This window comes from Pinus tabuliformis, chromosome X, assembly GCF_031772625.1.
Source record: "Pinus tabuliformis cultivar Carrire ecotype Pingquan chromosome X, CPIR1, whole genome shotgun sequence".
NCBI classification, from domain to species: Eukaryota; Viridiplantae; Streptophyta; class Pinopsida; order Pinales; family Pinaceae; genus Pinus; species Pinus tabuliformis.
In genome coordinates this window covers 284,020,278-284,047,494 of record NC_142308.1, presented here as the reverse complement: position 1 = coordinate 284,047,494, position 27,217 = coordinate 284,020,278, and positions in this window count along the sequence as shown.

The following is a 27,217-nucleotide window of genomic DNA, read 5'->3' as shown; positions in this document are numbered from 1 at the left end:
GTTAAAACATAGTGAAATGAAGCAAATTCTGAGATATCATTACATATTATAGCATTCAAATTTCAGATACATTAAAGATTGTGGAAAAACTTTTAAAGAAAGATAACAAAACAAGAGAAAATACTTGTCTGTACTTCGCACTACACATGAATCCAGTGAAATGTCTTGTCTTTATTCATCAATCCAGCTTGCTGGCTCAGTCAATGCTCCAATGGCTTACAGTCTTTCAATCAAGAAGTCTATAGAAATTTCTAAGAATCCACCCTAAAATAATTCAAATGAAGAAGTATTTATACAAATTCTAAACTGAAATATCTTGAAAAAATATCAAGATTGGTTTTACAAATATCTCAAATTGTTTCACATTAATAGAACTTAAATAAAGGACACTCAAAACTAATGAATTTATTTGGAACTATATTTATGGATTGAGGGTGACAAATAAGAGAAATTTGAATTTGATAGCAGCTCTTAATTGATGATGAGGCTTCCAAGTCACTAACTGCCTCCTTCCTTTGTGCATTCTGCCCCAGAAATTCTTCAAAATTAGGGTCCAGTGATACCCTTTTATATCTCAATCCGAGATAGATATGTAAAACGTGAAAGTGGTTATTGTAGACAAGTATGCTATGGCAATAAACCTTTCTCAGTCTCCAAAAGTTCAGCTCTAGCGGTTCACAATATGACCTGCAAAAAGATGTCAAAAATATGCCTTTGCACTCTCCGACAAATAGGCTCTGAAGAGATGCATTTATCTCCTTTTTTGTAATATCTGTGTTCAAAATGAGATATTTTTTTGTCGATTGGCCCTTTAGGAACACAAACCTCCTCCAGTTTCTCAAAATGCCTCTTGGAGTGGCCACAATAGTTTCTGCAAAATTATGACTTAAACAAGAAATTTCTGGAAAATTTACCATTTATGCTCTGTTTTTTCACCTATCTTCACTTTGATTTTTCAATCTAATACACTTTTACTGATACTCTTTCATACAATAGACTTTCACCCTGATGTGTTGCTTTCACCTATTTACCTGACTGCTCTATTTTTACTATGCAGTAACTTTTTGCTGTAAATTTATAACAATAAATCAGTCATTTTCTCCCACCATTCTGCATCAGGTAATTTTACATTCATCATTCTCTTGGAATTGGGAAAAATTGATTGTTACTGGTAGTTGATGGAGGCTACAGAGGTTCATGCGGTTTTCGTACGGACTGATGAATGAGCTAGGCTATCTGCGGTGACTGTGGAACAATGGCGGAGCTCTGTGAGCGAATTAGCTGGTTGCAAGAGTCGCAATGACATTTCTGAATTGTTAACGACAATTGCACGAAAAGAGTGAAAATAGGGGTAAATGGTTTTTATAGTGAAAATGGTTAATTTTTGGCTGGCTCATTGATTGATGAATAATGGCAGTTGTTCGGTTAGATGGGGGAAGCAGTTTAGGAGGGCCATCACACCGCTTTTGTAGTGCGGGTGGTATTTGGGAGGGGTCACCCGATTCCACTTATCGTGTGACACGTAGCGTTGAAGGTCACAGGGAAAACCACCTTATCGGGTAGTTAAAGGGCAGACCTCGGGTCAGCTCGATATGGATGCGAGCGGTTGGATGAGGGGGAGGGAGATCGTACGCTGATCGGGAGGTGAAGCTACGCAACGATTTATACAAAAAAATTTCGGGGGGGCCATGGGTCTAATCACCGGTGGTATGAGATTAACTTGGAGATTAATCTCATCAGGATGCTTTAATACGAGATTAAGGACTGAGGGCAGGATTCAATATATTTGTGGGGTATGGGGTAGTAATATAGTTCATAAATAAATTAAGGGTGGGGTTAATTTATATAAATAAGTTAAATATATACGGGACAATGGGTTTTTTGGAAATTTAAATAATAAAGTTAAAAAAGTTAATATGCGGTGAAATGAGCAGAAGGGGTATTGCACTTACGTATATGAAATGTTGTGTGCTTTCCACTTACTTAGTACTTAGGATAAATGTATTTGGTGGGTTTTGCACATAAAACATGTTTATAAAGGGGTTTTCCTAGGCAAGAGAACTTAACCTTAGGAAAAAGGAATTTTCTGAGGGGGATGAATGATTTATAAGGGAATTTAACACCTTTCCTCCTTAAGACATCAAGCCGAAGGTACGGTCCCACCAGAAGTTAGAGAAATGCTCTGAGCCTCTTTCACTTAAACAACTATAGGTATTAAAATTTTTAACTTGAAAGGGAAGTTAGTAAGTGTCATAGGGGTTAAAATCAATGAGGGGGTGTTAAGTAAATCATATTGTAAACCATTGTTTTTTCTTTGTCCTCTACCTATGCACTTTTGAAAATTTCATTTGATATGATGACATAAGTGCAATTGTATAATCACATGACATTTCTGCAACCTTTCTACTACTTACCCACTTAGTCATCCTACCATTTTTTCTTCACTTTATTTGGGTGCATTTAGGCTAGCAAACCGTTATTAATCTTTTCCTTTTCTTTACAAACTAAACTATCTAATTCTAACCTTATATCCTCCAAGGGCTCAGATGAAACTGATGAGCTCCTTTTACTCACTCTACCTATCTAATGATCTGCCAAGATTACATTGTTTGGTCAAATTTTATTCTCTAACTATAAACACAAAATTTAAAGCATGAAATAGCCAAGTTTAAACATTTTGACTATCATGGATTGTGGCATCAGTAACAAGCTGCACACAATCATTTATTATTTATAAAAGTAAATAGTAGTGACATTTGGACTTGCACACTTTCATGGTATTTTTATTTTTGGGGTTCATATACTTTCATTTTTTTGACCTTCTCTTATTCTTTTTGTCCTTTGATTTATCTTTTAGGACACACCCTCTTTACATTTTTTACTTTTTTATAATATGGAAAACATTTGTAGAAAGCAAAGGTATCTACAATATTACAAGCTTAACCTTAGTCATTCAAAATTATGACTCCTATTGGTATAGGAACCTAATAGTGGCTCCACTTGGGGATGACATTTCCTTGTGAAATGTCAAGAACACCGTCAACTAGTAGCATGATCCATTGGGCCAATCCCACACATGTATGTGCTCTGTTGTATAATCTTTGTGACTAAAATTTTTGAATTGAAAATAAACCCTTTTCTGCAAACTGAAATCTAATATAACATAAACTTGCTGCTGAAAACTGAATTTATTCAAACTAAAATCCTACCTACTTACCCTAATTAGCTTTTGGACCACTCGTTAGGTAAAATGAAATAGCCAATGCAACCACTCAAGCATTATATACATTGATGGATTTTTCTGCTTGGGCTTGTTTGTGATTAAAACTGAGGTTCTAAAGCAAAATATAACCTTGTCAACCGATGAGAAGATAAGGAAATACTTGCTTTCCTTTGTAGACTCTAAAAACTGTACAGAAGGATCTTCCAAAATATATACGCTACTATTGAACTAATTTAAGCATCTGCACACTTGTTCTGGATGGCTTCCATGCCATGAAACTGAAATGTCACTTTTATCTTTAACACCTTGCAGATTGAAACCTTTATCATCTTGATTTTGACTATCATAGTCTGTTAATGGAGAAAAATTCTGATTGCATTCATCATCCAACCTATCAGCATTTGGACTATAAACAACTTGGGAGGATTGCTGCAACTTATTACATATAGGTTTGAATGGAACTTCATAGGTTTCTACAAGCTGCTCATCCTTTTCTTTAGAGATTTTATACCACATTTCCTTTAAAAACTGAAATGATTCAAAACAAGGAGGAAAAGAAGCTTCACTTATTTCCAAATTTTCTACACTTTCTTCTTCACTTTCATAGCTGATACGGATAAGATGATCACTATTTTCAAGCTGGTGAAACTCGATTTCCTTATTATCCAAACTAGCTTATGATTTATCTGTAAAGTTTTTTTGGATTTAAAGAACATTATTATCATCATACTTATCATATTTAGGCAAATCATCAAAAGAAGTAATATCATTAAATATACACACTAGATGAGCAGATTTCTCCTCCACATATTGCTCTGTGAATCTATCTTCTGATCTATGGTAGTTGGAATTAGTAAGAATTTGTTTATGAACCTCAATCTCTTCTTGTTGTAGAAAAAAGGTGTCATGGTGATCTAGAGCAAAAAATACATCTTTCATGGTGATTTTCTACATTCTTTCCTCTATTTTCTTCATCAAATGTCGAGTTTTTCCTATGCAGTGTTGTTTTCCTCTGCTTCTGCTTTCAAATTTTCTCTTCTAATTTGCATATTAATTTCTACATCTACTACAATGTTCTGCATCTGTTCCAATGTTGAGGGGTTTCTTTCTCTTAGCTGAAATTCTATTTATGGATCAAATGCTCTTGGGTAATGCAAAAGAGCTGAATCAGGGGGAGGTCTTATATTTGATGGCATTGAATAATAGGCTTGATTAAATCTATCTGAAAATTGTTGTATTGTTTCATCTGGCTGTCTTTTTAACTGATCATATTCTTCTATGATCACAAGAATATTGACTTCGATTATCCATCTATCAAGGAAAATTTTGGTAAACTGTTGGAAATTTGAGATGCTTGCAACAGGTAAATTTTTGAACCAACTCTTTACTCTACTTTGCAAAGAAAGAGCAATAATCCTGATAATGACATCATATTCATCAATTTTGAATAAGTCTAGATAATTCTCAAAACCTTGAATATGTTTTTGGGTAGTGATACCATTCTCTCCATCAAACCCAGGGAGATGCTTGTAATAATCGTTAGGGAAAGCATGGAGTGTAGGAGGTAAGGTGAGTGGCTTATATCTATCATAAGCTTTATGAGGTACTGGAATATGTACAGGGATTGTATGATTAGTCTTGATTGTTTGATGCTGCTCAATTGGAAAATGATCTTCATAAGAATTAGAAGACTGTTGTTCAAATGTGTAAGGAGACTTTATATCTACAACTTTCAAAGGGAAATAATTAAAAATTAATCTAAGATCTTCTCTAAAATACAATATACATTAAAAAACTTTATCAATGAGAAAGAACATAATGTCTTGGATAACAATCCAAGTTAAATGCCTGATCTTTTCATATAGTTATTTTAGGCTCATTCCTCCAGTAGAGTCTTTATTGTGGAAATTATTTGGAGTCGCCAGGTGGATGATTTTAACCTTTTTGTGTCTAATCACTGTCCACCATCATAGATCAGATCCAAACCTGTAAAATATTTCTGAAGAAAATGTTAGTTCTCCTCAGTACGGTCGCCACTATGTTATCACCTAGTAATTTCCCAAGGTTAAAGAAGGAGATCACCGGGGTAACCACTAAGCACTTTTAAGTATAGGCTCTAGCCAACCTTTGATTCATAGAGGGCTCTCTCTTTATTATCTAGCTTTATTTGTTTGGATATTAGGCTAGTTATGAAAGTTCAAGGGGGAGTTTGATTGAAGGTTGGATGGTGGAATCTTTAAAATAGATGGATGGATTGATGTCTCTAGACCATTGGGCTATGGAGTGAAAGAAGGGAAGTAGTACTGGAATTAATTCACTAAAGGGAGTATTCAAAGGGCAAGCTAGCAGAGTGAAGCACAGGTCTTTGGGCTTGATGGTTGAACTGATTTTAACCAGGGCGAGAGAGTACTTAAGAATTCTCAAACCAGGATTAAAATGAGGAATAGAGGATAATCATGAACTAAGGGAAACTAAGAATCCTTTGCTATAGATCAAAGGGAAACTACCTAAACTAAGGAGCAACCAAGAATTTCTTAACTTAGATAATTAGCAGAAAACATTAAAATGCGTAATAGTTGAAACAGAGTGCAATGAAGCAAATTCTGAGATATCATTACATATTATAGCATTCAGATTTTAGATACATTAATGATTGTGATATTTTTTTTTAAAGAAAGATAGAAAAACAAGAGAAAATACTTTTCTGTACTTCACACTACACATGAATCCAGTGAAATGTCTTGTCTTTATTCATCAATCCAGCTTGTTGGCTCAGTCAATGCTCCAATGGCTTACAGTATTTTGATCAAGAAGTCTATATAAATGTCTAAGAATCCACCCTAAAATACTTCAAATGAAGAAGTATTTATACAAATTCTAAACTGAAATATCTTGAAAAATTATCAAGGTTGGTTTTAAAAATATCTCACACTGTTTTACATTAATAGAACTTAAATAAAGGACACTCAAAACTAATGAATCTATTTGGCACTATATTTATGGATTGAGGGTGACAAAGAAGAGAAAATCGAATTTGATGATAGCTCTTAATTGATGATGAGACTTCCAAGTCACTAACTGCCTCCTTCCTTTGTGCATTCTCCCCCAGAAATTCTGCAAAATTAGGGTCCAATGGTACCCTTGTATATCTCAATCCGAGATAGATATGTAAAAAGTGAAAGAGGTTATTTTATATAAGTTACTTATGGTGATAAACCTCTCTCAGTTTCCCAAAATTCAGCTCCAGAGGCTCCCAATATTCCCTGCAAAATATGTCAAAAATAGGCTTTTGCACAGTCCGAAAAATAGGCTCTGAAGAGATGCATTTATCTCCCTTTTCGTAATACCTGTTTGGAACGTGAGATAGGTTTTTTTTTATTGGCCTTTTAAGAACACAAATATCCTCTAGTTTCTCAAAATGCATCTTGGATTGGCCACAATAGTCTCTGCAAAATTATGGCTTAAACAGGGAATTTTTGGAAAATGTACCATTTCTGCTCTATTTTTTCATCTATCTTCACTTTGATTTCTCAATCTGATACACTTTTATTGATACTCTTTCTTCTAATACACTTTGACCCTGACCTATTGTTTTCACTTGTTTACCTAGCTGCTATGTTTTTACTGTGCAGTAACGTTTTGTTGTAAATTTATCACAGTAAATCAGTGATTGTCTCACAGCATTTTGCATTGGGTAATTTTACATTCATCATTCTCCTGGAATTGGGTGAAATTGATTGTTACTGGTAGTTGATGGAGGTTACAGAGGTTCCTACGGTTCTGGTACGGACTGATGAATGAGCTGGGCTGTCTGCAGTGCCTGTGGAGGAATGGCAGAGGTCTGTGAGCGAATTAGCTGGTTGCAGGAGTCGTAACGAATTTTTTGACTTGTCAACGGTAATTGCACTAAAAGAGTGAACATAGTGGTAAATGGGATTTTATAGTGAAAACGGTTAATTTTTGGCGAGTTCATTAACTTGGGAAAACCAATGAACTCGCCAAAAATTAACCGTTTTAACGGCGAACCTCAGGTTAGCCTGATATGGATGTGAGTCGTTGGATGAGGGGGAGGGAGATCGTATGGTGATCGGGGAGGTGAAGTTGTGCGCGATTTATACAAAAAAATTTCGGGGGGTCCACGGGTCTAATCACCGGTGGGATGACATTAAAATGGAGCTTAATCTCATCAGGGACGCTTTAATATGAGATTAAGGACTGAGGGCAGGATTCAATATATTTGTGGGATATGGAGTAGTAATATAGTTTATAAATAAACTAAGGGGTGGGGTTAATTTATATAAAGAAGTGAAATACATACGGGACAATGGGTTTTTCAGAAATTTAAATAATGAAGTTAAAAAAGTTAATATGTGGTGAAATGAGCGAAAGGGGTATTACACTTAGGTATATGAAATGTTGTGTGCTTTCCATGTACTTAGTACTTAGGATAAATGTGTTTGGTGGGTTTTGCATATAAAAAATGTTTATAAAGGGGTTATCTTATGCAAAAGAACTTAACCTTAGGAAAAACGGGTTTTGTGAGGGGGACGAATGATTTATAAGGGAATTTAACACCTTTCCTCCTTAGGTCATCAAGCTGAAGGTCCTGTCCCACCAGAAGTCAGTGAAATGCTCTGAGCCTCTTTGACTTAAAGAACTATAGGTATTAACATTTTTATTGTGAAAGGGAAGTTAGTAAGTGTCATAGGGGTTAAAATGAATGGAGGGGTGTTAAATAAAGCATATTGTAAACCATTGTTTTTTCTTTGTCCTCTACTTATGAACTTTTGAAAATTGCATTTGATATGATGACATAAGTGCATTTGTATAACCACATGACATTTCTGCAACCTTTCTACTACTTACCCACTTACTCATCCTACCATTTTTTCTTCATTCTATTTGGGTGCATTTAGGCTAGCAAACCCTTATCAATCTTTTCCTTTTCTTTACAAAATAAACCATCTATTTCTAAAATTATATTCTCCAAGGGCTCAGATTAAACTGATTAGCTCCTTTAAAGCATAAACACAAAATTTAAAGCATGAAATATCCAAGTTTAAACATTTTGACTATCATGTATTGTGACATGAGTAACAAGCTACAGAAAATCATTTATTATGCATACAATTAAACAGTAGTGGCATTTGGACTTGCACACTTTCATGGTATTTTTGTTTTTTGGGTTCATATACTTTCATTTTTTTTTACATTCTCTTATTCTTTTTGTCCTTTGATTTATCTTTTAGGACATACCCTCTTTACATTTTTTACTTTTTTATAATATGGAAAACATTTTCAGAAAGCAAAGGTGTGTACAATATTACAAGCTTAACCTTAGTCATTCAAAATTATTATTCCTATTGGTATAAGAACCTAATAGACCCGATGAAGCCACATGGGAGATGGTGGATTAGATGCGGGGCATGTATCATTCCTTGTTTTCCGGTTGAGGCAAAGAAACTTTGATATGGTGGTTTGGTGATTTCTTATGGTGGTTGGTAGTTGCTTTATGGTGGTTTAGTATTTCCTTATGATGCCTTGGTATATGCTTCATGGTGGTTTAGTATATGCTTTATGGTGATTGATATATTCTTTATGAGGGTTGGTATATGCTATATGATGTTTTGATATATATGCTTAAATATGATGTTAGTATATGTTTGATATATGATTTTTCATATGTTTTGGTATATATATTTTGATGATGTTGTTATATGTACACTCGTGTATGGATGTAAGTATTGTAATGAGTTGTGTTATAAAGCTGCATTATGTGGTATGTGTGTTATGTTATTATGCTATCATGTGGTTATGTTATCATGATGTTATGATGTCGTATGAGTTGGCACTCAGCAGGATGATCATTGTAAATACCATAATGAGTTCTATTATAAAGCTCCACTATGTGATACGTGGTCATGTTGTCATGATTTTATGTATCGAGCATACCTTTCATTGTAAACATTGCATCGAGCTGTGTTATAAAGCTCCATCAGTAGTATTTCTTCTTTCTGTAGGTTGTTGAGGTATATTGTGATTGAACACCGAGGACAGTATCCCCTAAGTGGGAGGGCTCTGTAATAGCCCTGGTGAAAATTCCATGGAATAAATGTTAAAAAAAATAACCATGGATGACTGGGACACTTATTCAAAGTTGAATGTTGGTTAAGACATCTTAGAGGGTGTTCATTTGGTTGTTTATGGCTAAGGAAATTAGCAAAGGCAATGGCTAATGAATTAAAAGGCAAAAAGGCATTTTTGGCACATTTATTTATGAGAATAATGGAAATGAGGAGAAAAGGGAGGTGAAAGGTCACAGGTTGCATGTGAGCAGGAAAATGAAGGAAAATAATAGAAAATGTCTAAAATAGAGGCCTCATTAATAAAAGGCTTCTGAGGATTAGTTGGTAACCTTTTGTCATCCCACTGCTGGAGCTCTCTCATTTTCTCTCTCTCTCTCTCTCACATACTCTTAGATACTTAGTGATTTCTCGGAGCACTCTTGGAGGGTGTTATCACTCAAGAAACAATTTCTAAATTGTTCACATCAGTTTGGTTGTGAAGGATAGGTGTTAGCCCGAGTTCAGTTTTTCCATGTTTAATTTAAGGTCTAAGTCTTAGGAGTCTTGGTGGTATAGTTAAATAAAGGTCAATAATTCGTTCTCATCCATCACTGGTCCCACAACTTACATAGAGTCCCCGTATAAAGTTTTTTTTAAGGTTCTTATGTGTTACGAAGAAGTCTAGGTGTTTTCGTATCGCATAACCCAGATTTTACATTGGCTACGCTATGAAATCGGGGATTCGTGCGGATTCATAGCAAATATTTCTCAGCTGTCATATCTATCAGAATCCGTTATGTTTACATCATCAGTTGTCAGCTTATACACTTCGCCTATCATGTCTAACCACTTATCCTCATCATTAGAGTCGTTAGGTAGCTTGGTACGCTAAGGTTACAAGTTTCAAGAAGGGCCAAATATTCACAGTCATAATTATGATTGCGTTCGTTGCATGAGGAACGAATTTGCAAGCGTTCAATTTGGATTCCTTGAACATCAAGTGAGGCAGCTATCAAGCGAGGCAGTGATCGAAGATTGAGACAGCTCTAGTCATTCAAATTGTCATTCCGCTGGAGTCTCATGGAGGGGTCTGCAAAAAGAAAGGATCACAGGTTAGGCAGGTGCTTGAGGAGCAAAAATGAAGGTTTAGAAATTATCTTAAAGAACAGAGAAGTTGAACATGCATTCAAGCAGGTTGGTTGTTGGAATTTCTGTGAAAAGCTTCAGGGAGGCCATATGCAAGTCACCAAGGAATTTTCCTTGAATTTCACAGGATTGAATTCGAAAGTTGGGGTGCTTGAATTACCCATCTCTCCAGAGGTCATATCTGTAGTTACTGAAATCCCAAGGGGAGAGGAAAGATGGTTTAAAATTTTCAAATTTGATATGACCCCCTGCAAAGAATTTCTGAAGCCAGAGTTCATTGATTCAGATTTAAATAAATCTGTGTTGAGGAATTTTTTCAAGGACTCATATGCCAATTTACTTACCTGCATACAAAGGCACTTTACCTGCGAGGCGAGGTAGCATAAGGTGTATTCATATCACTTCAAGCTTATGATGCATTTCATTGGAAAGATATCTCTTGATTTACCTTTCTACTTGTTTTATAGCCTAGGCAAAATGTGTGACAAGGTTCAACTAAAGAAGGAAGCCTGTGAGATCTCATTGTTTCACCATGGCTTAGTCAAGTTGATCGTTTTGCATGAGCTCCAGAGAGTAGACAGGGACTGGTCCATGTTCATGTTTATGTCTGGCTTCAAGAACGAGACTGGTCTCAGTCCTCAAGCTGCAAAAGATTCTCCAATAGCAACTGTCCATCATGCAGAGACAAGATCCAGGAGTTTTGTAAAATTGAAGGCTAGGAAACAGGTAAAGGAACCCACCAAACCACTGATAATCAAAGACACACCCCAACAGTCCCAGAAAGAGAAACTTAGACTAGAGAGGGTGTACATGAATCATCTACAGGTGAAGTAGTCCAGAGAAGAATGACAAGGAGCTAGTTAGCTAAGGAAAAATGCAAGACAGTGGTTACTGAAGAAAGCCCGGTTTCAAAGGGAAGTCTTAACGACTTACTGTAGGCTATTGATATTGAAGAATCTCCCTTGGTCCAAGCAGATTTGATAGAATCAGGAAAGGACAAGACCAAAAAGATCAAAGCCTCGAAAAAGCTCAAGTTTGATGATCCGGTTGCTAAATTTGTCTTCAAGCCAAGAAGACCTATGAAGAGGCATTCAAGACAGGTAGAAGAAACACTGCTAGAAGGAAGTGAAACAGAGGAGATAGCACAATTTTGTGAAGGACTCGTGACTGCATCAAAAATATCATCTCAGCTGCATAAAAAAGATAAAGGTAAGGCAATTGTCCCTGAAGAGGAATATAGTGTTGAAGAGTTAAAAAATAAATTGAAATTAGCAAACCTGGAAATTGCTAAACTGAAGAAAGCCTCAAGGAAACATATAATCAAGGAAGCTCATTTTAACAAAATGGAGGCTCTGTGGGAAGACAAAATAATTGAAATACCCAAGTGGTCGACTATCATGCTCAATACTACACCTGGTCAGTTCCCACAATAAAGGAAGCAAAATTCATCAGAAGAGTTAATATGAGACTGAGAGCTGGTATCAGAGTTATGAAAAGGGAAATTGAGGATTTGAAGATACAGCTAAGTCAGTGGGAAAGATTTCCTTAAGGAAGTCACATAGAAAGTAAGGTTATATCCCAAATTTTGATGATCTACCTTGTTGCAGTTTTTCTTGAAGAATGATGCATCTCCATTCAGTTTTGAATAGCTTCAGGGCAGTTGAAAAGAACATTTCAATATAGAGAGGCTCAAGACAGTGAAATTTTGGTATTAAAACTGTGTTTTGTGATTACACAACAGTTTCATAGCGCGCTACGAAACTGTTGTAGGTGATGCATAATGCACAGCAGTTTCGTAGCGCGCTACAAAACTGTAGCTGCATAATTAAACTTAGTTGACCAATTTTGAGTATTCAAGGGGAAACATTTTTGAAAGAGGATTTTAGAAAAGGATCATTTACAATGTGCAAGCAACCAACAAGGGTAAAACAAGTGGGGGAAAAGATATATGAACTCTAAGCTTTTTGTTATACAAATGATCACCGCTAGTATTGTCCATGACATTTCAAACAGCTTCGAAGAGGTTTTGTCTTCACACAGGTATATGGGAAAGGTCTACAGCACATGAAGAACGTGGTAGTCCAATATATTTTTGTGTAATCAAAAAATAACAACACGGATAATTGATTTCGAAAATCCTTGAAAAGACCAAAAGCAGAAAAACAGGGGCAGTTTCCTACTTTCCAGGAGGAGTAAAGAGATAAGACATTAAGCGCCATCAAGGAGTTCTAAACATCCAACAAAGCTAAACTGAAGGAGACCACTTGTCAAAGAACGAATTTTGATTGTAATAAATGCTATTACCAACATGATGTGGAGTTAGATTCCTAATTGTCTTAGGTCTCTAAAAACTTCTAGTTAGTAGTTTGTTGCATTTAATAGTTAGTTAAAGTTTGAGTAGGTGTCATAGCAAGCAGAATTCGAGTTCCCCTCATGTTGGAGGAGGAATCTAAAGAGATCTATATATAGCAGAAGAGATGATGTACAAGTGGTTGGAAAATTATTGAGAAAAGCTGTCATATTGTGCTTTGTGTTAAGACTCCGTTTTCTAGTAATACAGTATTGGCCTTGCTTCTCAGGAATCAAAAGGAATTTGATGTTCTGAATGTCTTATGTTGCCTTTTTCCTATTATCTACAGTGTTATGAATGTCTGATTACTTAGAAATCACTAATAGTGCTCTAATTTCCTTCATACATTTGTAAACTGTGATGGTCCTCTATGTGTTTGGTGTGTTTATATATGTTGGATTCTGAATGCCCTGACTTCTATGTAAAGCTAACCTTACTGTTAATACTGAAGCATATATAACTCCATAAGCCCAATGGATACTTTTTAATTGTGTTTCAACCTCTTATACTTGTTCATTTTCTTTGATAGATTTAGCTATCTTATTCATTATCCAAATATTTAATCGTGTGAGAGAGCCATCTCAGGTTGGGGAGGCTAAGCTTCAACCTAAAGTAGGTTTGAAATAGTTACTTAAAGTCTACCTAATCACAGCGGCCTATCAGAGTCTGATTTTGAGATAACATTTTGGTGTGTCTGCAGGGAGCCTGAAGATTATTCATTCCCGAAATCAAGAGACTGAACTTCTGAAGGTAGCAGGAGCTCATAAGACTTTTCGAGGCTGCAATCTACCTTGGTGACTCCATACATTTTCAAAAGTTTAAAAGGTGGCTTCAAGAGGGAGATATACACAGAGAAATCCTGACCCAGATCCACCTACTCCTGTGGATAATCCAAACACCATTTCAAGGAGCAGACAAAGATTTAATGAAACCCCAGGTACTCCATCTTTTTCAAAATCTTTGCTCTCTGAATTCTCAAGAAGTCCTGAGGATAAAATAGTTGATGATAAGATTCATGAGGTGTTGTTGAGATTTGAAAACGAAGAAGAACTCATCGGAATTATTTTAGATTTGCAAAAAATAGGGATTGATACTTCGTCTCTACTATCACAAAAAGATAAAGAGGAATTTTGGGAAGTTGATACTTCTGAATTATTGTTAGAAGAGGAAGATTTAAATAAACTTAAAGAACTTGATCCTTTTGAAGTCTTACTCAAATATAAAACTGGTCTAACCCGTCCAAATTGGAGTACCTTTGTCAGTGGTTTGCAAATTCCAAATAGTCCTTTCCATATGAGCACCTTATCCTCTACTTCTGCTAGTCGTAGTGGTTCTCAAACACCAAGAAATCCACCTCATATCAGTTCTGGTTCCTCTGTCCCTTCAGTACATGTCATCACTGTTCCTCCATTAATTATGGTCGTACCTGCTAGGTATGCTCCACTAGCTCTCCCTGCTATTTTACATGACCTTCCTAGCAAATATGCCGCTAGAATTCCAACATGGGGTGGGGATGAAGAAATAACAGCAGAAGAACATGTAGACAGATTCAATGATTTTGTTGACAAAGGGGAAGTTGATGACGAGGATTTGAAACTAAGATTATTTGCACAAACCTTCATTGGAGAAGTTAGAAAATGGTTTAAAGCCCTTACAGCTGGATGCATTGACAGTTGGACAGAGTTTGAAGATAGTTTTTTTAAGGAAGTGGGGAAATAGAACTAATCTGGTGCAGGCTCTTTCTCAATACAATAATCATAGAAGGGAACTTGATGAGACCGTTCAAAACTTCTCAAAGAGGTTTAACAGAGTGTTTAATTCCATCCCAACTTGTTTAAAACCTCCAGAAGCTTTAGCACAATTGAGATATGCTGAAGCCTTTGATTCTGACTTTTCCTTGTTGCTTAGAGAGAGAGATTTTGCTACACTGGCTAACATGCAAAATGATGCCATTAAAGTGGAAGTAAACATGATTGCTACCAGAAAATCAAAGATGGCAAAAGCTAAATTGAAGGAAGAAGAGAAACCCTCCACTTCAGCTCCAGAAGATAAGTTTGACTCACTGATGAAGGCCATGAAGAAGTTGATGGATCGGTTGGCTCTCGGAAATACTTCTGCTCCTCCTGTGCAATGAGAGCCTCAATTCAGAAATCCTCAGTTTAGAAGACCTCAAAATCAGCAAAGGCCAAGAGAAAATAGAAATCAACAGCCTGATCCCCCAGTAAGACCTCCTTTCCAGCAAAAATTGGTTGATGAAGAAGATGAGCCTAAACTTCCTGAAGAGTCCATCCATTGTCTTGATGAAGAAGTGCCAGGGATTTTCTTGACTAAGGAAGAACATGATGAGTCCAGTATGACCAAACAAGGAGAGGAACCTTTAGACTATTTGAAAGGCTATCAGCATGCTATCTTTGAGATGCAAAAGCAGTACAATCTCAGGAATAGAAATGTGCCAATTACAGCAAACAAAACACAACCTAATATGGAGGCTCCAAAGGATTTCGAAGACAAGAAAGACAACTCAAAGGTTGCTGAAGGTAAAAATGATTCTCCACCTGGAAAAAAGGATATTCAAGCTCCATCCCCTACTAAAGAAATTGAGAAAACTATTTCTGTTTTCAACCTTGAGAATGAAATTGCGAAAATCAAAATATCAGTCCCATTTAGCGAAATTCTCAAGGTGGATAAATACAGAAATAAGATTGTAGAGATGCTTAATTCACAACCAGGAGTGGCTGACATTTTAAATATACAAGAGGATAATCCTATCATATGCTTGGGTCCAAGACTTGAAGATGACCAGAACGAAGAATTTCCTCCTTTCTACATAAGCATTAGCATTCATGATATGACCTTACATAATGCCATGTTGGATTCAGGGGCTTCCCATAATCTTATGCCCAAGGTAATCATGGAAAGGTTGGGATTACAGGTAACAAGACCATATAAGGATTTATTTTCCTTTGATTCAAAAAGAGTTCAATGCATTGGTTTGATTAAAGATGTTGTTGTGGGTCTAACACAAATTCCAGCAAAGACAATTGTCATGGACATTGTTGTAGCTGATATTCCGCCTAAGTTTGGGATGCTATTGTCAAGATCACGGGCAGTAAAAATTAAAGGCACAATGCAGATGGACCTTACCTATGCTACTATCCCTATTTTTGGTGAGCAAATAAGGTTGTATCAAGAGACAAGAATGGCCTATATGGTAAGCAGTAAAGACAAACCTTAAAACTTTCCCATTTATTCATTTTATACTGGGCTTGGATCAGCCATCATTTTCAATGAATCAGTTGGAGACAAATCATAGAAGATGCTTTCAGAAAATCAAGGCCAAGGAAATCAACAAGAAGATGAAAAAGAGAAAATGAGTTGGTGGTCATTGTATTTTGATGGATTAGCAAGAAGAGAAGGAGCAGGAGCTGGGATTTGGATCATAAGTCCAAATGATGACAGTAAGTTTTACTCCTACAAACTAAACTTTGATTGCACAAATAATATGGCCAAATATGAATCTCTGATTTTGGGCTTAGAAGTTTTGTTGAAATTGAAAGCTAGAAACATTTCTGTTTTTGGAGATTCTGAATTGGTGATCAGACAAGTGGAAGGTGCTTATCAAACCAAGGATGTAAGGATGAGAGCATACATAAATTTAGTGTTAGATATGTTGGAAAAATTTCATGCATATTCTTTCACTATCAAAACTAGAGATCAGAACTCCATTGCAGATTCTCTTGCTGTTTCTGCCAGTTTATTTGTTATTCCTAGTCATTCTTCTGAAAAGTATGAGGTGGAGGTTCGTCATTGACCAGTCATACCAGACAACATCACTAATTGGAAAGTCTTTGAAGATGATCAGTAGGTAAAGAATTTCATTGAATTAAAGGAAGAATTTGAAAGCACTCAAATGGATCAACAAAATATGTTTGTAGAGTCAAAGGATAAGTCTGAAGTTTTACAATTAAAAAACAACTTAATACCTAAGGGTCTCATTCCTCTTGAGAAGCTGTTTGATCAAAATGATGTTTTTAAAGCTCCAAAATTACAAGATGATGAGAAGGAAATAGAGAGCTGCAATTTGGGAAATTCAATTGTGCCTAAAATGGTTAAGATCTCAAAGTTTCTTTCAGCTGAGATGAAAACTAAATATGTTGAGATGATGAAAAGGTTTATTGATGTTTTTGCACGGAGTTTTGCTGATTTAAAACATATGATGCTTCTGTTATTCAGCATACTATCCCTATCAAAGAGAATGAGAAACCTTTCAAGCAGAAGTTAAGAAGAATCAATCCTCTTCTCATGCCACTGATTGAAAGGGAAATTAAGAAACTCTTTGATGCTAAAATCATTGTTCCAATCAGGTTCTCGAATTGGCTTGCAAATTTAGTCCCAGTTAGAAAAAAGAATGGAGAGATCAGGATTTGTATAGACTTCAGAAATTTGAATAAGGCTTCGTTGAAAGATAATTATCCTCTTCCCAAGATGGATTTGATTCTGCAAAATATTGTTGGTTCACAAAGGATGTCTATGCTTGATGGTTTCTCAGGGTACAATCAAATTCTTTTGCATCCAGATGATCAAGAGAAGAAAACCTTCACAACGCCATGGGGAACATTCATGTACGCCAAAATGCCTTTCAGTCTGATGAATGTAGGGGCCACTTTCCAAAGAGTAATGGATATTGCCTTTGCTGAAGAGAAGGACAAATCAGTGGTAGTTTATCTTGATGACATCATAGTTTTTCAAAGAGAGAAGAAGGTCATTTGAAGCACCTTGAAAAAATTCTGCTGAAATGTCGAAGGCTTGGTATTTCTCTTAATCCCACTAAAAGTGTTTTTGCTTTAACATCAAGCAAGCTACTTGGTCATTTTATTTCTGAAGAAGGAATTGAGATTGATCCTAATAGAGTCACTGCAATTCTAAAGCTAGATTTTCCAAGAAGCAGGAAAGAGGTTCAATCTTTCCTTGGAAAGGTGAATTTTGTTAGGCGATTCATTCCAAATTTCACTGAAATAGTCAAGAATATAACAAGGATGTTGAATAAAGGTGTAGACTTTAAGTGGACATCGGAAGCAAGGAAATCTTTTGAGGAAATAGAGAAGGCACTTACACAAGCACCGGTACTTATCAGCCCTGATTTTACCAAGGAATTTCTTATTTTTACATTCGCTTCTGAAGATACAATTGCTGGAGTTTTGCTGTAAAAACGGGAACAAGGTATGGAACATCCTATTTCTTTCTTTAGCAAGACATTAGCAAACGCTGAACTGAAGTACAACATTTTAGAAAAGCAAGCTTACGCCTTGGTAAAAGCAATAACAGATTTCAGAATCTATTTTTTACATTCTCATGTTGTCGCTTATGTTCCAAGTGCTGTAATAAAAGACATCTTAACACAAGCAGATCCTGATGGAAAAAGAGGCAAATGGATAGCAAAGTTGCTGGAGTATGACATTGACATTAAACCTACCAAATTGGTGAAGGGTCAAGGCTTGGCCAAGCTGATGACTCAGTCAAATCTAGACTATCTTGATATTAATTTTAGTGCAGAGATCTTAGAAATTTCTGAAAATGAGGAGGAATTGGTCCAAATAAATGAAAAAATTTTGGTTTCAGAATGGTATAAGGATGTGGCTTTTATTCTTCAGCATAATAAAGCCCCTGCCAATTTCACAAAGTCCAAAGCTTGGTTTGTCAATTTGAAATCTTTAAGATACTTTGTCTATGACCAAAATTTGTTTTGGAAAGATGTAGGAGGGATTTTGTTAAACTGTCTCCTTGAAGAAGAAGCTGATAAAGTGACTAAAGAATTCCATAAAGGAGATTGTGGAGGACATCATTATTGGAAAGCTACTGCAAACAAGATCCTAAGAGCTGGATATTTTTGGCCAACTATGTTAAGAGACATTTATAAAAGGGTGGCCACATGTCATGAATGTCAAATATTTGAAGGAAAGAGAAAGCTTGTACCTTTGCCTTTGGTTCCTATATATGTTGACGCGGCTTTCCAGCAATGGGGATTGGATTTTATTGGGGAAATTCATCCTCCTTCATCAGGTCAGCATCGCTGGATTCTCACAACCACTGATTATTTCACAAAATGGATAGAAGCAGTTCCAGCAAGGCAAGCTAATGATTCAGTGATTATCTCTTTCCTAGAAAATAATATATTGTCTAGATTTGGTTGCCCAATGAAGATTATAACTGACAATGCTCAAGCTTTTAGGTCCAAGAAAATGATCAATTTTTGTCATCAATATCACATTACTCTTGGACATTCTACTGCTTATTATCCATAAGGAAATGGCCTTGCTGAATCATCAAACAAAAGCATTGTAAGGATCATTAAGAAGCTGTTGTAGGAAAATAAGAAAGCTTGGCATTAGAAATTGAAGTATGGTTTGTGGGCTGATAGGATTTGTACAAAGAGGTCTATTGGCACTTCGCCATATGAATTAGTGTACGGTGCTGAAGCTATATTTCCAACATCATTTGGGGTACTTGTAATGAAACTAATTCAAGGATTAGAGGAGGAACCAAACGCTGTACAAAGGAGAATCAATCAACTGATAGCCCTGCAGGAGAAGAGAAATGAAGTGTATGATAGTCATCAGCACAGTCAGAACAGAATAAAGAATACATTTGATAAAAAGATCAAAGAAGTTAGTTTCCAAATCAATGACAAAGTGACGAAATGGGAGGCTAGAATCGAAGAGAAGGGTAAGCACGGTAAATTTGAAAATTTTTGGAAAGGCCCATATCAAATTGTTGCTTTCCATGGAAACAACACTTACATTTTGCAAGAAATTGATGGAGAACCATATGCTGGAGGACCTGTTAATGGCAGGTTCCTAAAGCATTATCATTGTTGAAATACTATCAGTTTCTCATAGCATTGTATATATTTGTTTTATCAGTTTTTCTTTTTGTTGTAAATAATGACAAGCTGAAACAGAAGGCTTAAGCTCGAGGTGAAGGCCCAAGAAGCTTAAAGGGGATGCTTGTCCAGCAAATCCACATTTGGAATAATGGATAAAGCACTGGACCTATGAGTTCTTACTGTACTACAGGAGCACACTATCCCAAGTGGAGCCATTGTTATCACTCAAGAAACAATTTCTAAATTGTTCACATCAGTTTGGTTGTGAAGGATAGGTGTTAGCCTGAGTTCGGCTTTTCCATTTTTAATTTAGTGCCTAAGTCTTAGGAGTCTGGGTAGTATAGTTAAATAAAGGTCAATAATTCGTTCTCATCCATCACTGGTCCCACAACTTACATAGAGTCCCTGTATCAAGTTTGTTTTAAGGTTCTTATGTGTTACAAAGAAGTCTAGGTGTTTTCGTAGCGCAAACACAATCTAGGTGTTTTCGTAGCGCATAACCCAAATTTTACACTGGCTGCGCTATGAAATCGGGGATTCATGCGGATTCATAGCAAATCTTTCTCAGCTGTCATATCTATCAAAATCTGTTATGTTTACATCATCAGTTGTCAACTTATACACTTTGCATATCATGTCTAACTACTTATCCTCATCATTAGAGTCATTAGGTACCTTCGTACGCTCAGGTTACAAGTTTCAAGAAGGGCCAAATATTCACAGTCATAATTATGATTGCGTTCATTGCATGAGGAAAAAATCTGCAAGCATTCAATTTGAATTCCTTGAACATCAAGTGAGGCAGCTATCAAGCGAGGCAGCTATCAAGCGAGGCAATGATCGAAGATTGAGATAGTGCCTATCGTTCAAATTTTCATTCCGCTGGAGTCTCATGGAGGGGTCTACAGAAAGAAAGGATCAACGGTTAAGCAGGTGCTTGAGGAGCGAACCTGAAGGTTTAGAAATTATCTTAAGGAATAGAGAAGTTGAATGTGCATTCAAGTAGGTTGGTTGTTGGAATTTCTGCGAAAAGCTTCAAGGAGGCCATATGCAAGTCACCAAGGAATTTGCCTTGAATTTCACAGGATTGAATTCGAAAGTTGGGGTGCTTGAATTACCCATCTCTCTAGAGGTCATATCTGTAGTTACTGAAATCCCAAGGGGAGAGGAAAGATGGTTTAAAAATTTCAAATTTGATATGACCCCCTGCAAAGAATTTCTGAAGCCGGAGTTCATTGATTCAGATTTAAATAAATCTGTGCCCAGGAATTTTGTCAAGGACTCATATGCCAATTTACTTACCTGCATACAGAGGTACTTTACCTGCGAGGGGAGGTATCATAAGGTGTATTCATATCACTTCAAGCTTCTGCTGCATTTCACAGGAAAGATATCTCTTGATTTACCTTTCTACTTGTTTCGTAGCCTAGGCAAAATGTGTGACAAGGTTCAGCTAAAGAAGGAAGCCTGTGAGACCTCATTGTTTCACCACGGCTTAGTCAAGTTGATCGTTTTGCATGAGCTCCAGAGAGTAGACAGGGACTAGTCCACATTCATGTTTATGTCTAGCTTCAAGAACGAGACTGGTCTCAGTCCTCAAGCTGCAAAAGATTCTCCAACAGCAACTGGCCATCGTGTAGAAACAAGATCCCGTAGATTTGTAAAATTGAAGGCTAGGAAACAGGTAAAGGAACCCACCAAACCACTGATAATCCAAGACACACCCCAACAATCCCAGAAAGAGAAAACTTAGACTAGAGAGGGTGTACATGAATCATCTACAAGTGAAGTAGTCCAGAGAAGAATGACAAGGAGCCAGTTAGCTAAGGAAAAATGCAAGACATTGGTTACTGAAGAAAGCCCGGTTTCAAAGGGAAGTATTAACGACTTACTGCAGGCTATTGATATTGAAGAATCTCCCTTGGTCCAAGCAGATTTGATAGAATCAGGAAAGGACAAGACCAGAAAGATCAAAGCCTTGAAAAAGCTCAACTTTGATGATCCAGTTTTTAAATTTGTCTTCAAGCCCAGAAGACCTGTGACGAGGCATTCAAGATAGGTACAAGAAACACTGCTAGAAGCAAGTGAAACAGAGGAGATGGCACAGTTTCATGAAGGACTCATGACTTCATCAAAAATATCATCTTAGCAGCATAAAAAAGATAAAGGTAAGGCAGTTGTCCCTCAAGAGGAATATAGTGTTGAAGAGTTAAAAAAGAAGTTGAAATTAGCAAACCTGGAAATTGCTAAACTGAAGAAAGCCTCAAGGAAACATGCAATAAAGGAAGCTCATTTTAACAAAATGGAGGCTCTGTGGGAAGACAAAACAATTCAAATACCTAAGGTGGTCGACTATCATGCTCAATACTACACCTGGTCAGTTCCCACAATAAATGAAGCAAAATTCATCAGAAGAGTTAATACGAGACTGAGAACTCGGATCAGAGTTATGAAGAGGGAAATTGAGGATTTGAAGATACAGCTAAGCTAGCAGGAAATATTTCCTTTAGGAAGTCACACAACAAGTAAGGTTATATCCCAAATTTTGATGATTTACCTTGCTGCAGTTTTTCTTGAAGAATGATGCATCTCCATTCAGTTTTGAATAGCTTCAGGGCAGTTGAAAAGAACATTTCAATATAAAGAGGCTCAAGACAGTCAAATTTTGGTATTAAAACTGTGTTTTGTGATTACACAGTAGTTTCGTAACATGCTACGAAACTGTTGTAGGTGATGCATAATGCACATTAGGTTCATAGTGCGCTACGAAACTGCTGTAGCTGCATAATTAAACTCAGTTGACCAATTTTGAGTAATTAAGGGGAAAGTTTTTTGAAAGAGGATTTCAGAAGAGGACCATTTACAATGTGCAAGCAACCAACAAGCATAAAACAAGGAGACGAAAAGATATATGAACTCTAAGCTTTTTGTTATACAAATGATCACTGCTAGTATTGTCCATGACATTTCAAACAGCTTCGAAGAGGTTTTGTCTTCACACAGGTATATGGGAAAGGTCTACATCACATGAAGAACGTGGCACTCCAATATAATTTTTTGTAATCAAAGAATAACAACATGGATAATTGATTTCGAATATCCTTGAAGAGACCAAAAGCAGAAAAACAGGGGTAGTTTCCTACTTTCCAAGAGCAGTAAAGCGATGAGACATTAAGAGCCATCAAAAAGTTCTAAAGATCCACCAAAGCTAAACTGAAGGAGACCACTTGTCAAAGAATGAGTTTTGATTGTAATAAATGCTATTACCAACATGATGTGGAGTTAGATTCCTAATTGTCTTAGGTCTCTAAAAACTTCTAGTTAGTAGTTTGTTGCATTTAATAGTTAGTTAAAGTTTCAGTAGGTGCCATAGCAAGCAGAATTCAAGTTCCCCGCATGCTGGAGGAGGAATATAAAGAGCTCTATATATAGCAGAAGAGCTGATGTACAAGGGGTTGAAAAATTATTCAGAAAAGCTCTCATATTGTGCTTTGTGTAAAGACTATGTTTTCTAGTAATACAGTATTGGCCTTGCTTCCCAGGAATCAAAAGGAATTTGATATTCTGAATGTCTTTTGTTGTCTTTTTTCTATTATATACAGTGTTATGAATGTCTGATTACTTGGAAATCACTAACAGTGCTCTAATTTCCTTCATACATTTGTAAATTGTGATGGTCCTCTATGTGTTTGGTGTGTTTATATATGTTGGATTTTGAATGCCCTGACTTCTATGCAAAGCTAACCTTACTGTTAATACTGAAGCATATCTGACTCCATAAGCCTAATGGATACTTTTTAATTGTGTTTCAACCTCTTATACCTGTTCATTTTGTTTCATAGAGTTAGCCATCTTATTCATTATCCAAATCTTTAATCTTGTGAGAGAGCCCTCTCAGGTTGGGGAGGCTAAGCCTCAGCCTAAAGTAGGTTTGAAATAGTTACTTAGAGTCTACCTGATCACAGCAGCCTATCAGAGTCTGATTTTGAGATAACAGAGGGCGTGGATCACATGGATTCTTGGATAATGAAGGAAAAGGAAGAGAAGGAAAGCAAAATAAGGCATCAATGTTAGCAACTACATGATATTTTCTTGCAGGTACAGAGTTGCATGTATGATTTCTTCACTAGTTTTGGCATGCATGGCATATGCATGTGGATTCTTGGTTGTGATTTGTCACTAACATGGAGGATGGCCTGAATCGATAGTGGATTGCCTAGCCTTGCCATTTCCTAGATAGCCATGGTGATTATGGGTTAACTTTTATTATTTTGTTTTTGTTGTTATTCATGTTTCCTTAGCTCTAGTTGAGTTTTTAGTCATGTAACCTCTGGTTGAGTTATTAGTCATGGAAGCTCTGGTTGAACAAATGCTTTGGATGCCTTGTAACAACTTGGGTTGATTTAATAGTCCTAGAAGCCTTTGGTGGGTTGAGTTACTAATCTTGGAAGCCTTGGTTAGACAAATTTTGTGGAAGCCCTACATAATATGTGGGTTGAGTTAGTAGTTATGGAAGCGTTGGCTTAACAAACGCTCTGGAAGATCTAGAAGGCTTGGATGGAGACCAATCTGATGATGGTTTTGGTGATCTTTGGCTGTGAGGTGGAATCACTGCTTGATGGGTTGAGGTGGATTTCCTCTGGAAGCCCTGGATGAGTTTTGATTGATGTGTTCTATGAGATCCCACATTCATCCATGGAATATGGCACGGTGGTGAATAGTTGAAGAGAGATTTGGCTCAGCCATTCTACAATCGGGTGGACCGTGGTAGTCTCACCTCCAGTTGGTCCATTGCATTCATTAATGATAAATTCCTTCCTTGATTTCCATGTGTAAAGGTACGGATGTATTTATGGATTTGATGGTTTTCATGTTTATTGTATTTATGTTCTTATTATGCTACTTATATACACATTTTATGACATCATTTATGTATGGCTCTCTACATGATTTTACTTGTATGTGAATGCATAATGTGTCTATGACCTAATAGATGATAATGTAGCAAATGGCATGAGGAAACAAATTTTCATAGCGATTGTCAGATAAGCATGAGATCCCTATGCTTAACTCTGTTACTTACACCTGTAGATTACATGTCGATGATATGTTTGATGAAATTCCTGTCATGGATAGTAGAGATCCAGTTAAGGTATTAAACAAGTATTTTATTTAATATTGTCATGTCCATGTTAATTTATTGATATGAAGAGATGGTTTAATTATGGGCAGTGACCTCAGCTGTGGGCCTGAAAAAGTGGCTCAAATCTCAGAGTCACTGGCATAGCATTGACAATTCTGGTTCACAATCGCTGGCAAGTAGGCTTGTGAGAGAAAATTTAGGTTCTTAGTCTCTCCCTTGCCCATAGCATGACAGCGACTACGACCCAAGAGACCTAAAAAAAAATTGGGACCCAGGGATAGGCTGTCTAAGTGGATGACTTGTCTTCGAAGGGTTATGCTAATGATGTTGGATGTCTGTATGGTGTGTTTTCATCAATCCCACTTCCTTAATGTGACTTAGTAGGTCGAATCATATCATAGTGGCCTCTTGTCGCAAGTTTACCTTGGCTAGCCAGTTTCTTGGGTAGATGTGGGAGGATGGTGTTACAGATCAATACGCCTAAAATAAGCATGGAGGCCTCCATATCTCTCCGCCTAAACCATGATGATTTTTCTCATCTCCACCCTTAGGCTTTATCATGTATCCCACCATTTACCAATCAAGGGATTCCTAGGCCTTTGTGAATTTTCCTGAGACCACCCCACTAAGTTTCAAAACCATCCAATTACCCAGCTTGACCAAGTGAAAGAACCCCATTGCATCATCGTTATCCATCAATGGAAACACAAGGTTGATGCCATTTTCACACTTGGCGAAACCCATGTCAATGACAAAAAAATAACAAAATACACACATGCATGTACCATACATTCCAAAACTCTTAAGGAAATCATACATGCAACTCAATACCTACAAGTAATCTCACTCTAGTTGTTTGATCCGACCCTTCCTTTCTTGAGCTTTGCTTCCCTTTTTCTTTCTTATCCTTCCTTTGCCTTCCTTTCTCGAATTTTATAGTTCTCAAAGAATGGTCTAAGTGTGCAAGAGTATGTGAGAGAGATAATACAGAGAGAGATCCAAAACTGAACTGGCAAAAGGTTGTGAACCAATCTTTAGAATCCTTTTCATCATTGACCCCTTCATTTTCTTCATTTTTCTCTATTTTCCTTCTGTTTCCTCCTCACATGCAACATGTGACGTTTCACCTTCCTTTTCTCCTGATTCCCTTTATTTTCATAAATAAAATGCCAATTAATGCCTCTTTACCTTTTGGAAGCCTTTTCCAATGCCTTTGCCAATTTCTGTTAGTGATAATAAACCAAATGAACACCCACTAGGATGTTTTTCCCAACACTCATCTTGGAATATATGTCCCATGAAATTGGTCTTATTTTTCCTTTATTAAATGTATTACATGTATTTTTAACCCGGGTTGTTACATTTCACGTCCTTTCCCATGATCCCAACCATTTACCTCTTACCATTGTGATCTTCTCCAATGTAGATTGACTATCAAAATTAATTCACTACTCGTTTAGAATTCATTTATTAGTGTGAAATCGTTATCCACCACATTCGACTTGTGTTTCTCACATGCTTCCACCAAACATGTTCTTGGCACCTCACATACTTTTGAATCCCCATGCATACATAGTCTCCTCTGCAACATCAGTTAGAAGGTTGGGCATCTTCCTAAGGTGCTTAACTAGTAAACACAGAGGGTGTGTTTCCACGTTCCCCTATCACATGGCCAGGTAAGGTGGTTGCCACCGATCCCCCGAGTCCTCCCGTTTCCTCTTCTACCACCTAGGGAATGTTGGAATTATGATACAAGTGTTGTCCTTGATGGAAAATCACTCACAGGTCAACTCAAATTTGATAAAAGGAAATTCACAGTGTAACAAGTCAATTCGTAGGTAACAGGAAATGGTACCAAAGAACAGGAAGTTGGAACAAAGCTCTACTGATTAGATTCAAGAAGTTGAAGGAAAAGGATTTTTTTGGATAGTTTAAGCAGTATACGTAGGTTCAACTTGACAAAGAGGAATATACACGTAGGTTCACAGAACCAAAAAAAGGTATACGTATGCACACACTTTCACAAGAGGAAAAGCGCGTATGGGTTGGAGAAAGAGTAAAGAATACCAATGGTTAATACCATGGTATTAGCCCAAAATTTTGAGCAGAGTAACGACTATTTGATCCTGTCCAAGAATACCACAGCCTCTAAGTGTTGTTTTGGTCCGAGGTATTGAGGAAGGCTAAAATATATAGGTAGGAGAAGATCAAAGGGCCAGGTGTGCAAGTGAAATGGTTTCTTAGGAATACTTCTATCTGAAGTATAATGTTGTAGGGGTTATGATTATGATATAATCTAAAATATTTTGTGCACCTTGGATAGAATGTTGGATCAGGATCATGAGACCTGCAATGACTTATCATTATATGATCTAATATTGGTTGGGCTAGATTTGATTGCTTACGC